Raw genomic sequence first — 12,356 nt, 5'->3', positions numbered from 1 at the left:
AGCAGGCGTAAGGATTGACGCAGCATTGTGAAGATAGGGCCCCCCAGAGCATTGCTGGAGCTGCGTCGCGCTTGCGTCGCAACTCCAGCAATGCGCCACTTTTACGGCACAGATGCGTGACGCATCTGTGCCGTTTTTGCCCCATGGTGCGCCGCATTATAAATGCAGCGCATCCATGGTGGCGGAGCTGGGGCGCAAAATAACTGGCGCATCCCTGCTGATATGCAGGGATGCGTCAGTTATTATAAATATGCCCCCATGTCTTCAAACCCTTCCGAAAAGAAACAAGATCTGGGGCATTTCTCAGTTGGAAAGGCAGTTCATTCCAAGCCTTAGAGGCGCAGTGAACAAGACTCCCCAGTTCGTTTTCTTAAAAGGGGGAGTTATTACTCGTTTAGACTCAGTTGACCGTAGTGTTCTGTTTGGGATATACCATGAGAATTTAGATTTAAGGAACTCAGGACCTGTTCCATTCACAGCTTTAAAGACAATACAAAGAGCTTTAAAGCGAGATCTTAATGGTACTGGAAGCCTGTGCAATTTCTTAAGTTCTCCCTTAACTGAGGCGAACCTGGGTGTTCCGGTCAGCAATCTGGCTGCTTCATTCTGGACCTCTTGCAACCTGTTCAGATGTTGTTTTTGAACATTGAGATATAAGCTGTTGCTGGTATACTCGGCCCTTTCAGAGATGATTGATACCCCACTGGCTCTGTCTCCACTTCAGGCACTACTGGGATATACCAAACCAATAAGGAGACTTTACCGTAGATTCATAACTATCGCTCTCCTATTGGCGAAGAGGCGGGTGGCTTGCCGGTGGGGGAGGGGCAGAGCTCCAAAGTTTAAGGAATGGGTACAGGACATGTTATATTGCCAGGACACGTTGCTCCGATACTCGGAGCTTCTGCCCACTGCCTCTAAACCCGCTGATATTTGGGAACCCCTAAAGAGCTATCTTCTTGCGCACCCTCTTGACAATAATTCTGCCACAGTCGCCTCCACTATTGTATCCGCAACATAAGTTCATGGAGACCACGGGGAGTGGAATTTAGTACTCCTGAAACGGTGGGGTATGGGTAGGAAATGTATTTTCATTAATTGTGTCATAGTAATTCTCCTCATAAGATTGTGGACTCGTGAATTGTGGTGGGGGAGATGTTTTGCTGCTGCTGGTGGGGATGCATTGGTTCGCTTCGCAACTCGAGGATCAGAAAGTCTGTGCTGCCTTAGTGTTGCCCTGCCTGCTCCTCCCAAGCAGTGAATGCAAAGCTAGAACTTTATTCTGGACCAGACCGGTCTAATATGATGATTATGGATCACTGTCAACGTTGTGTGTACTTTATTGCCCAATTGCTCTGTGTAATGTACGCCTCAGTTGCAGCTGTGCCTGTTTATTGGAAAATGTATAAATAAAGTATTAAAAATAAAAAAAAGATATAAGCTGTTGCAATAGTCGAGACGCGACATTATGAGTGCCGTCACCACAGTTCTAAGGCTCCTCTCAGACAGGAAGAACCTAATTTTTTTGATTATTCTGAGGACCATGGAGCATGCAGAAGTCACCATGCTCACTAGGGGTGGGCGGAATTTGCGTAGTCGCGCTACGCAAAGCTCTGCAAAACGGTAAAAAATCTCCGCGAACACGCAGAAATTCCACGAACACGCGGAATTGCTTGTTCGCGATTCTTTTTTTCCTGTTCGCGATCGCTGTTTGCATGCTCGGGGGGAAATATATCGCAAACACGCATTTTGAGAACGCGAACAAGCAAAAAAGTCTGCGAAGCCGCAGAACGCAGATTTTAGGGCAATTCCGCGTACTCCAAAATTCTGCAAATTCCGCAAGCAGAACGGAATTTACCGCCCAAGCCTAATGCTCCCTTGGTCCCCCATGGTGAGTTTATTATCCACCACAATACCAAGATTCTTGGCTTTTCTTGATGGTACAGGACACAAGCCCAGATCCTCTGGCCACCACTGTGGTGTCCACACCCGTGGATTATTGCCAAATTTTAAAACCTCGGTCTTAGCTGAGTTAAGTTTTAGACAATTGGCGGACATCCAGGTTGAGATGGATCCCATACAGTCATGGAAGCGATCGCCTGCCTCCTTTTCCGCTCCCTCCGTCAGCGACAACACAATTTGTGTGTCGTCAGCATAAGAGGTGAGCTGGAACCCAAAGGAACCCAAAGGACCTAATGATACCAGTCAGGGGTGCCACATAGATATTAAAAAGCGTGGGGCTAAGAGCTGAGCCCTGTGGCACCCCACACAGCAGTGAAAAAGGTTCTGAGATGATACCGTCTAGGTCTACAGTTTGTGACCTGTCCGTCAGGAACGATTTTAACAGTTTCCAGGCCGAACCACTTATACCTATTTCAGATAGCCGGTTAAGCAGTACCATGTGGTGAACCGTATCAAAGGCCGCGGATAGGTCTAATAGGATCAGTATAGCATTCCCTCCCCTATCCACGGCCTCTCTAATTTCCTCCTTGGATTTTAACAGAGCCAACTCAGAGCTATGAAAGGCTCTGAACCCATATTGCGATGGATCCAAAGAGTTGGTAGAAAGAAGAAAATCACTGTTGGCTGGCAGGGGAAGTCTAGAGATCGGTCGATAGTTATTGGGGTCCTTGGGATCCAATGACTGTTTCTTCAATAATGGAAGAACGGAAGCTTTTTTCTATATTTTTGGAAAAATTCCGGATGAAAAAACAGCATTAAGTAAGGGAGTAAATTCAGTACCAATAATATAAGGGATTTGCTTAATAATCCAAACTGGACAAGGGTCACTGGGAGCACCAGATTTGATGCAGTTCAGCAGTTTCAGTGTATCTAACCTCTCCAGGGGGGTAAAATGGTCAAGTGTCACCTCTGGGGGACATGAACTTTCCAATGCCACAATGCCACTGTACTGGGGACTTACAAGTAAACTAAATATGCCAATTAGTTGCAAGCCAATTCTGACATGTTTGAAGGAGAGAGCACCATCACGTTATCACTGGTTAGCAGTGGTAAAGTGCACCCAAGGACAACAAAAACGAATTCAGCAAAAATAGAGGAGTGAAGGCAACCAGTTTTAGGATGACCCAGCAGAAACGGTCTAGTCCAACAGGAATCTTCATCAGTCAAGCCTAGATGGAAGATTAGACAACATGAGAGCAGGTTACATGCCTCTGTTATGCCTGAAATCCTACTGTCGCTCAGCCATGATATTTGAGATGTGTTTGACGCGTCAGCACCCAACAGATGCCCAGCCCCCACTCTTAGGCACTGAGATGCACAGTGGCATAACAATAGCCTCCTCAACCCCTGCGGTACGGGGGGCGAGGCACCAGGCGGCCCCTATGGGACTCTGCATAGGTGGCCTGAGAACTCTTAACTGGGTCTGGAGTGTGGGGGGGGCGCTCCACGTACATTGCAGGGGGCCCCCTCAAATATCATTACGCCACTGCCTTCATGCACTCATACTTGGTTTAGTCATTCTTACTCAGATCAAGAATTGCCTTGTTCCCACTGTGGCAAACAAATCCTTAGAGTCACTCCTGTTTTCTTAAAACTCAACTTCTTCATGAAACCGTGCAGATGAGACGTTTCCAGTCTTGTCAGCACATCTCTACCTACCGTGTTGTCTGGTTCATCTGTTTGGCTTTTCTGCAAGGAAAAGTTCCATATATTGGAGGCAAGGACAAACTTGACTGCCTCCTTCCCAAACACCTGCAGTTTTGAGCATTGGTTAGTTTCTTCTTTCTCATGACCCTATTTGCTCTCGGCTCTCTTGCTGTCCCTCTCCCTGCGTTCGTTTTGCATTACCAGAGAGGATAACAAGGCCACAGAGCTTGAACTCTCTGGTCATCTTGTCATCTCTGTTCTTCGACTGAAAAATTGCACTTCCACTCTTCATTGCAGGAAGACAGCAACAGGATTCAGGCTCCCGGTGAAGGAGGATCACCAGATGGGTGGGGTGATTGTGAGAATCTTCATTGATGTTATGTTATGTTAATTGATTTTTATATAGCGCATAATCACCGGCAGGTCTCTTAGCGCTTTAGAGAGAGTGGCCAGCGACCACCAGCAGTTACATAGCAGTGCAAAGAAGGGGGATTAGCCTGTGTTCAAAGCCTCCCTAAACAAGCTATGTTAACAATTCCATTTATAATCTCACCGATATCTGACTCAAATCAATTGCCATCCTCTATGCACTTGGAAGCCAGAATGTTTGCAAAGAATTAATAATCAGTCATGGCTGCAGTGTTAGTAACTTTTAATTCTGCAATGGGTCAGTTCATTTAGCTTCAGGGTCTGCAGTGCAGACAATTCCCACACTCTGGTCACCGCTGTTTTGAGTGGCCCTGTACCTCCCATGTACTGCAGAGTACGGATTAGTGTTTCGCGCCTTCTGAAGTCTGGAATTTAGTGATCATATTGCTTGAGCACCAATGGGTCCTCTCCTTGTCTGTGGTTACTAAACAGTATTGTGTGGGTGCTGTTGTTTACCACTGGCATGCTTAGAAGCCTGTGCGCTTAACCTGCATGGTGCACAGGGCTTGGTGCACAATGCACCCTAGGGTTCAGTGTTATTTACAGCAGTTGGTCTGTGTGCATGGGTATCTTTATCTGTTGCCATCTCTCCATCAATGTATATATATCTGTGGGTTTGGGTGCAAGGTTGCTTGTATGTGTTGTGTGTACATGTACATCTGTGCATTGTCCCTATGTTCATGCAGTAACCTGAAGCCAGACCCAGGGCCAGAAACCAAGTTCGACCATGGCAAAAATATACAAAGTGCTCGCACGCTGCAGGAGGCCTTGACTAGAACTGGGCCATCAGGGCATGGCTGGATCATGACAGCCAATGCTTAATTTGAGCAGGTGGTTTCTGGTGCTCAGCACCGGCTCTTAATTGTCAACACCGGCGCTTGTGATAGTCTGCCACAAGGTGACGCTGTCTCTCTAATTTAGGGATGGCCAAAACAACAGTTAATTATTAATTCAATATACATAACAAATTACTATTATTTGCCACCCAAACCCTTTTTACAGCTTTGGGGGCCTGAACTAGTTCGAACTGTCACACTTGCAGGAGTGTGATGGTCAGTAGTTCTGTGGTTATCATCATCGGCAGCATGACAGGGGCAATGTGTGATGAAAGCTGCAGTGGCCTCCTAACAAGGGCCCTGGTACTTTTTCTTTTTTACTTTACAAATTAAGCACTGAACTCATCCTACTTAGAGAGCTAAAGAGCTTGTCCGGCTGTGAATTGAATATTGGATTGTCAACATATACCAGTGTGTTTGTGAAGCCCATGTCCACCTCTCAGCCCTGCTTGACAGATTCTATTTACTCCCCCCAATGATACTCATTTTAGAGACCTCGGCCTCAGACCTAGGACAGGAAAAGAGAGGACATGCTGCGCCTTCGTTGAGCCTCTTGGGATTTGCAGACAGACTAAAACACCACAATGAAAACAGTATCCGCTAATATGAGACAGGAAGGATTCATTAAATGAGAAACAAAGCAGAAAAGAACAACAGAAAAGGCATTAGCCTTGTGAATTGCCTCCTGTGCCCCAATACAAACAGCACGCTGGTCTGAGAATGTACCCTCTTTGAGTGGAATGAGAAACATCCAAGAGGGACAGTCCTCTGCCACCTCCCTGTAAAGAAGAGCATCAGGCAAGGAGCATGTGCCGCCCCAAAGAGCAGGGGGAAGAGCCAAGGGTTTTGTTGTTATTTTGTTTTTTTACTTTGATTAAATCTCCTGTAACAGTATCAGAATTGCTGTGGCCTATCTTGATCAATGGTCCAGAGCACTCTTGTCAGATCTTCGTTGTTCCCCCCCTGCTGGAACTGCATTTTCCATTGCAGGGATGTTCCCATGATTGACACGACCCCTGTGCAGGAATCGCACTCTTCGTATGCGCTTCACTTCAATGCCTCAATATTAACAGAGGACTACCTTGTCCTTAAAGTGCTTCACAGGACAGGACTCAATCAGGTGACATTTCCCCCCTTAATGTGATCATCTCCCCTTATTTCATGAACATTGCTATTGTTTTACAGTTTTGCATCTGCTGGTTGGCCAGTAGAAAGAGTACTTGGTCAACCATTTAGTTTTGCGTTGCCTTCAAAATTCTTTCTATAAATCCTGCTCTTAAAGATCTCAATATCTAGCATGGCAGCAACAAGTATGCTTTTTGTATTTCATGGTCAATTCTCCCACATGCTAGATGTACTGTTCTGTCTTTATCTTACCCTAATAAGTGAGTTAGTATGTTAATTCTTGCAAAGGGATGCAGTCTCCTTTCTGTGCATCCTTTCAGATCATACCTCTTTTAGGAGTCTTCCGCTGCTTTACGGATTCACACCAAGTCAAATATTTTGTCAATTTAATTCTCACCTTAGATTTGAAATTCTGCTATATTAGGTCCAATTGCTGTTTTAACCTAGTTTGGCCAACGATCTCCACTCAGTGTAAACAGGGCTTGCCACAGGCACTGTATTCAAACTGAACCAGTTTCCGGTGTGGCTGATAAGGTCCTGACGCGAGCAGTTCAGACCGGCACCTGTCCTTGGGAGGAGCTTCACTTCAGTCCATAGAGCACTACCGCTTGTCTTGCTGTTGGCATGGAGCCACATTCTGCCTCCAGGGCCGAAAAGAAAAGCTGGAAGTAAAAGATGCGTAGTTACTGCCAGCGTTGCTTCTCATAAGAAACAACTATAAGTACAAAGTGCGTGTTTACACACCGCTTGTAGGTTTTCAAAATACATAAATAAAAGGCATTGGCATTTACAATGGCAATAGCTCAAACCCTCGCAAATGCGAGCCCTTTTGCATCGCAAATGTTTGTTTACTATGGCAAGGCCTATCTCTCCCATAGGTTAGCTTTGGAGTTGCCTTGTAAAACTTTACAACTATAACTTCCAGTTTGGTCTCTCTGGACTCAAAATTCAAAAACACATCTTTTAGAAAAATTGTTTTTTAAATTTTTGAAAGTTGGCATTTTCTTACTTTAACCATCCTGTGCCTCTGCCTGTCCCTAGAATACAGGTCTGGGTCAGGGTGACAGCTAGGCTTTGTGAATTTACTCTAGACAGTCACACAAAGGGAGCTGAGGTGTGCCCTGCGTATCCTGAAGGCCCATCACCAGGCTGGTGAGCCTTCCTGAGCTAGAGTGGTGGGAGGAGCTGTCACTGACACCTGAATAGGGCTGTGCCTGTCCCCACACAAAGAGCGGCATACTCCCCTGTAGTGTGTCTGGAGTCAGGGCAAGGTAGGGCAGAGTCTTGTGCACTATAAAGACCTTTCTTTCAAGTATCCCTCCTTCAAAGACTAAAATGGGTATAAGTACTGGACTGCTGACACCATATATTCAGAACACTTCTGGACTGAGAACATTCTGCCAGGGAGAAGAGATGTTGTGCCTCCAGGAGGGACTTCCACTTTGCTGCTTGCTTTGCGGTGTTGGCTTGCTGTCTGCTGCTCCTTGCCTGGGAGTGGAGTGAGAGGGCTGGACTTTACTCTCTATATCTTGCGTCTCTAAAGGATCTCCAAGGGCTTATTTGGGATTGTCTCCTGTTTCTGAAGTCTCAGGGATATCAAAGACTTCACCTGCATCTTGCTACCAGCACCTAGGCTCCTCTGCTGAGAGTCCTGCTCTGCCAAGTGGTGCAAAATCCAGTCCTGGGCCCTTGGAAGTGAGTGTTTGGTGCTACAACCCAAGAACCAACAGATCACCAAAAATGTAGTTCGGAACCAGCGCATTCCCTGCACAATCAGCTCATTGCCATTGTCTGCACTATCATAAACATTATTTGTGATGTCTTCAAAGGCTTTTTTTCTTTAATATGGGATAGTGTGCTGCTTTTGTAAAACAATTCCTTTTTAATCTCTTTATTTTCTAAAGCATCTACAATATAATTCAAAATCCAAGGGACTTCAGAGACACTAAACAGGCCATATTAAATGTAACCAAGACATCTGGGCTATTTGTTATAAGCAGACAACCATGACCCACATGTTTCCACAAAAGGAATCCTCCTTTATAGGAATTTAAAAAAAATGTTTCTGCTCACTCAGGAACTGTTAACAGGGCAGCTTTCTTTCCAGAAATTGTAGGAACGTTGACACAGCTTTTCTAAAGCTTTTAAGCAAAGTTTTCACTGTTTTTAAAGGGAAGGCTTTTTTACATGTACTCAGCAGTAATGTAGATAGACAACAAGCATTCAATGTCACATAATTCAACACAATTCCACAACACACAATTCAGTGCCACACAATTCCACACAACATAATTACAATCCACGTAATACAACTCAACACCACATAATTCAACTCCATTTAATTCCACGCTACTCAATAACACATAAATACACCCCACATAAATACACTCCCTGCCACATAACAATCCACCTAAATACACTCCACACCATGCCACATAATTCCATTCAAAATCATTTCACTCAACACCACACTGTTTCATACCACACTATTCAACTCATACAAATCCATTCCACACCACATAATTCAACACCAAATCACAGTATTCCACTCCACAACAAAATTCCACTACACAACACAATATTACATTTACAACACAGAATTCAACATCATAAAAAATTCATCAGCACATCAATAATTAAACTTCACTACATAACAATCCACAACACAAAATACCATTCCACACAATTCACTCCACATAATTCCGATAGTCAAAATTACTATCCACATAATACAACTGCACACCATGCCAAATAATTCCAGTACACAAATCCATTCCACACAGTGCCACAACTAACAATTCCAATCGAACCCACATAATTCCATACACACCACATACATCCACTCCGATCCATTACACACAGGTAAAATCTTTACATTTACAACAGCCAAAACCTCTAACTCTATATTTTTTTAACACACAGATCTTGCACTTAGCTCGTACCTATTTGTTCTTTTTCATCACCAAATATCCACACAATTCAACTCCACACATTTCCAATCCACACCACATAATTCAACTCACCAACACAATTAGACAACAGACCACATATATCCAATCCACACCACACAAATCCAATCCACACCCCACAATTCCACATCATGCCACAAAATTCAACAGCGCACCACATAATTAAACTCCACTACAACACAAAATACCATTCACATAATTACTCTCTATAACACAGAATCCCACTCCAGACGATTCCAGTACACTCAATACCACATAATTACTATCCACATAATTCCACAGTACGCCATGCCACATAATTCTGCTACACAAATCCACTCCACACCACACAATTACACAACTAACTAATCCAATACAACCAACATACATACACTCCGTAACACATTGGTAAAAGACATTGCCATTTACAATGCCAATAGCACTAACGCACACTAATGAGAGACCGATTGCATTTTTTGTTAAAAATTATAGCAGTAGCATGAGTAAGGGTGCAGTGCCTTCTATGGCTAATAGAGGTCTGTTTACAACTCCACAAAGACACCTAGTTACAGCCTGTGGCACTGCACCCTTTTCTTGCTTCGTGGATTTTATTTGATTACATTTGCTACTGCTGGGATATTTTTAACAACAAAAAAACTAGCAAATATTATAATTTTCAACGCCAATAACTCAAACTTTCAATAATGCGAGCCCTAATGCATTGCAAATGCTTGTTAATTTTACTTTGAGCCATGTAAAAAATTGTAAGAAAAACAATGAGAAAGCTAATAAATTTCTCATAGGTGAAACCTATTGGCTTTTGCCAATTCTTCTTCAATTACCATAGACACAAACATATAGGGCTGACAAGGCTGCCTGAACCTAACCAAACATGTGCTGTCATTGCACTTACTCTGCAAGTTATATGTTTGCCAACAAATTCATTATACAAAAAACAAAATACTTTATTTCCCCGTTTTAATAGTTTGCTTTTGCTCATTGCCTTTCTTTACCTTCAACCTTTCATCTTCCACCCGTTTTGATATTGGTTTCCCCTCATTTTCGTCCCTGACGTTGTTTCTATTCTCTGTCATTCTCTTCCCCTTGTGTTTATTTTGTTATGATTCCATATGCTTCTGCAAGCATTTTACTAACTTTCACAATGTATATTAATGTAATTGTTATTTTAGTTCTTTGTATTTATCGCGTTTTCTGTCTGTCTCTATTGTCCGCTGCAATATTGGACAAGTTGCAGGCGATTTATAGCCGAGTTTGGCATCCTGTTGAATGGTGTGTCCCCTAACTCAGCCACGGCTGCTTCTGTCTGAACCCGCCCGGGCTGAGTTTCATTTCCGAAAAATGCAAAAGAGCAGGGGGTACGCGATACCCTTGAAATACCAGATATTACACAACACCGGCCTCCGTCACCGCACCCTGTGATTTCCTTGGAAAACCTGCTTTGTAGGAACTGCAGAGACATTGTGAAGGGTGTGAGCTTGGGGCGGGGGCGTTGAGGTGTGTTTAAGACTGAAGAGAGGGCCAGGCTGCGGGGCCACAGACCAGACAGCTTTAGGAGCAGGCTGGGAACAGAGGGGACCCCACAACACAGACGCCGATCCAACACCTTACTGCACAGAACAGGTGGGTGCACTGGGAGTTAGTGGGATCTATAGAAGAGGAGGACACGGGTGCAAGACTCATCCACCCAGGGCTGAAAATGGAAAATAGACCCCATTCATAGCGAGTGAGGTTAACACCCAAGCACAGCAGCAAGGTAACTCTGCTGGTTCATGCACTTGCTGGAGAGATATGTGTAGTGTAGTCCCCATAGAGGGGTAGTGTGCAGAGACGCAACTAGACCTGAACTTCGGGTGGAGGGGGCTAAGAGTCCCAGCTCAAGAGCTGTTGGCGGCCGTTACAATATTCTTTTTTGGCGCTCTGCTCCCCCATAACCTCCTTCTCCTTGAATTACTTCACAGTGCACCTCATCTATCCATTGCCTCTCGCTGACGTACATTTATTTTTTTATAGTGCTACTCATAGTTCACTCACAGTCAGAGGCATATTTACTAGGTAGTGGCGGAGCGCAGCGTTTGCTTCCTTGACTTAAGGCCGCGCTCCGCCACTTCTGAAACACTGGGCTGCACCGTATGTGTGCTGCTTAATGCAGCAGACATAGAAGTTGCAAAACGTAATTTTTTTATTGATTGTTTATCTGCAGGAAGGGTCACCTTCCTGCACATAACAATCAGTGGCCTTTTGCTGTTTCTAGGTTTCTCCTTTTTGCACCTGTTTAAGACCAGGTTTTCCCTGGTCTTAAGTTTGGCGCTGCCCCATATTTACGCTCTCCTTGTAAATATGGGGAAGCGTCATCATCGCCATGGCAGGTCGCTTCCCTTTCGTTTTGCCTCTTTACTGCCTGCCTTGTTTTTCTTCTGCCTATTTCTTTGTGCCCCCACTGTTGGTGTTTTTGTGTTCGTTTTCTCCCTTGTGCCCCCTTCTCTTGTTGTCCCTTTGCCTTCTGTGACCCCCACCCGCTCCCCCCTTAGTTTCCCACCGCTGCTCCCCTGCGGCCCCGCCCCCCTCCAAACCCATTCGCCACCCCGCTCCCGCCTCCCAGCTGCTCCTCCCTCCCACAGCCACTCATATGGAGGCCGCACAGGCGCGCCTAAGGCAAGCCCATCTGCGCCCGTCCGCGCCTGGACTGTGCCCTGCGCCAGGACCCCTGGCCCCCGCAAACACCACGACGCCCGCCTCCGCTACGACTCCAGCACTCTCCACGCACTCAACGCCGGACGATCTCGCACCTGCTGCCAGGCCACCCCGAAACGCACCCAAGGACCCTTCTCCTGCCGGAACTGCAGCTTCACCAGCATCCGGCCCGCCAACCTGCCCAAAAAGGAACCCAACTTCCTCAGATGTATCCTGCTCAACACCCGCTCCACCCGCAAACACGCCGTCGAACTCTGGGACCTACTCGACACCAACGCCCCAGATGTCGCCTTCCTGACAGAGACCTGGCTGACCCCCTCCTCGGCACCTGACATCGCCATTGCCATCCCAGAAGGCTACAAGATCACCCGCAAGGACCGCACCAACGGAATAGGAGGAGGAATTGCCATTGTCCACAGGAACACTCTCAAAATCTCGACACACGCCGATGACACCCTCAACACTGCCGAACACCTGCACTTCCAGATCCACACCGACCCCAACACCACCTTCAGAGGCACCCTCATCTACAGACCCCCCGGACCTCGACTGCAGTTCAGCGACTCCATCATCGACTTCATCATCACATATGCCCTCGCCTCCACGGACTACATCCTCCTTGGGGACCTGAACTTCCACCTCGAGAACAACAACAACGCCAACTCCTCCACCCTGATCAACAACCTCGGCAACCTCG

The 12,356-nt window shown here is 45.7% G+C and overlaps 1 protein-coding gene across 2 annotated transcripts in view; it reads left to right on the top strand.

Annotated features, from left to right (window-relative positions):
- Positions 1–12,356, top strand: part of LOC146830145 (uncharacterized) — a 61,497-nt gene that overhangs the window by 15,106 nt on the left and 34,035 nt on the right. Inside the window, exon 1 of one of the 2 annotated variants that reach the window (XM_085604395.1) lies at positions 10,451–10,588. The exons of the other annotated variant lie outside the window; for it this stretch is intronic. The gene's annotated coding sequence lies outside the window, so the exon portion shown is untranslated. Of the gene's footprint in view, positions 1–10,450; positions 10,589–12,356 lie in introns of those variants that run through there. 2 annotated transcript variants of the gene reach the window in all.

Source organism: Triturus cristatus, chromosome 5_1 (genome assembly GCF_964204655.1).
Source record: "Triturus cristatus chromosome 5_1, aTriCri1.1, whole genome shotgun sequence".
Classification (NCBI taxonomy): domain Eukaryota; kingdom Metazoa; phylum Chordata; class Amphibia; order Caudata; family Salamandridae; genus Triturus; species Triturus cristatus.
This window is presented reverse-complemented; position numbering and strand designations above follow the sequence as displayed.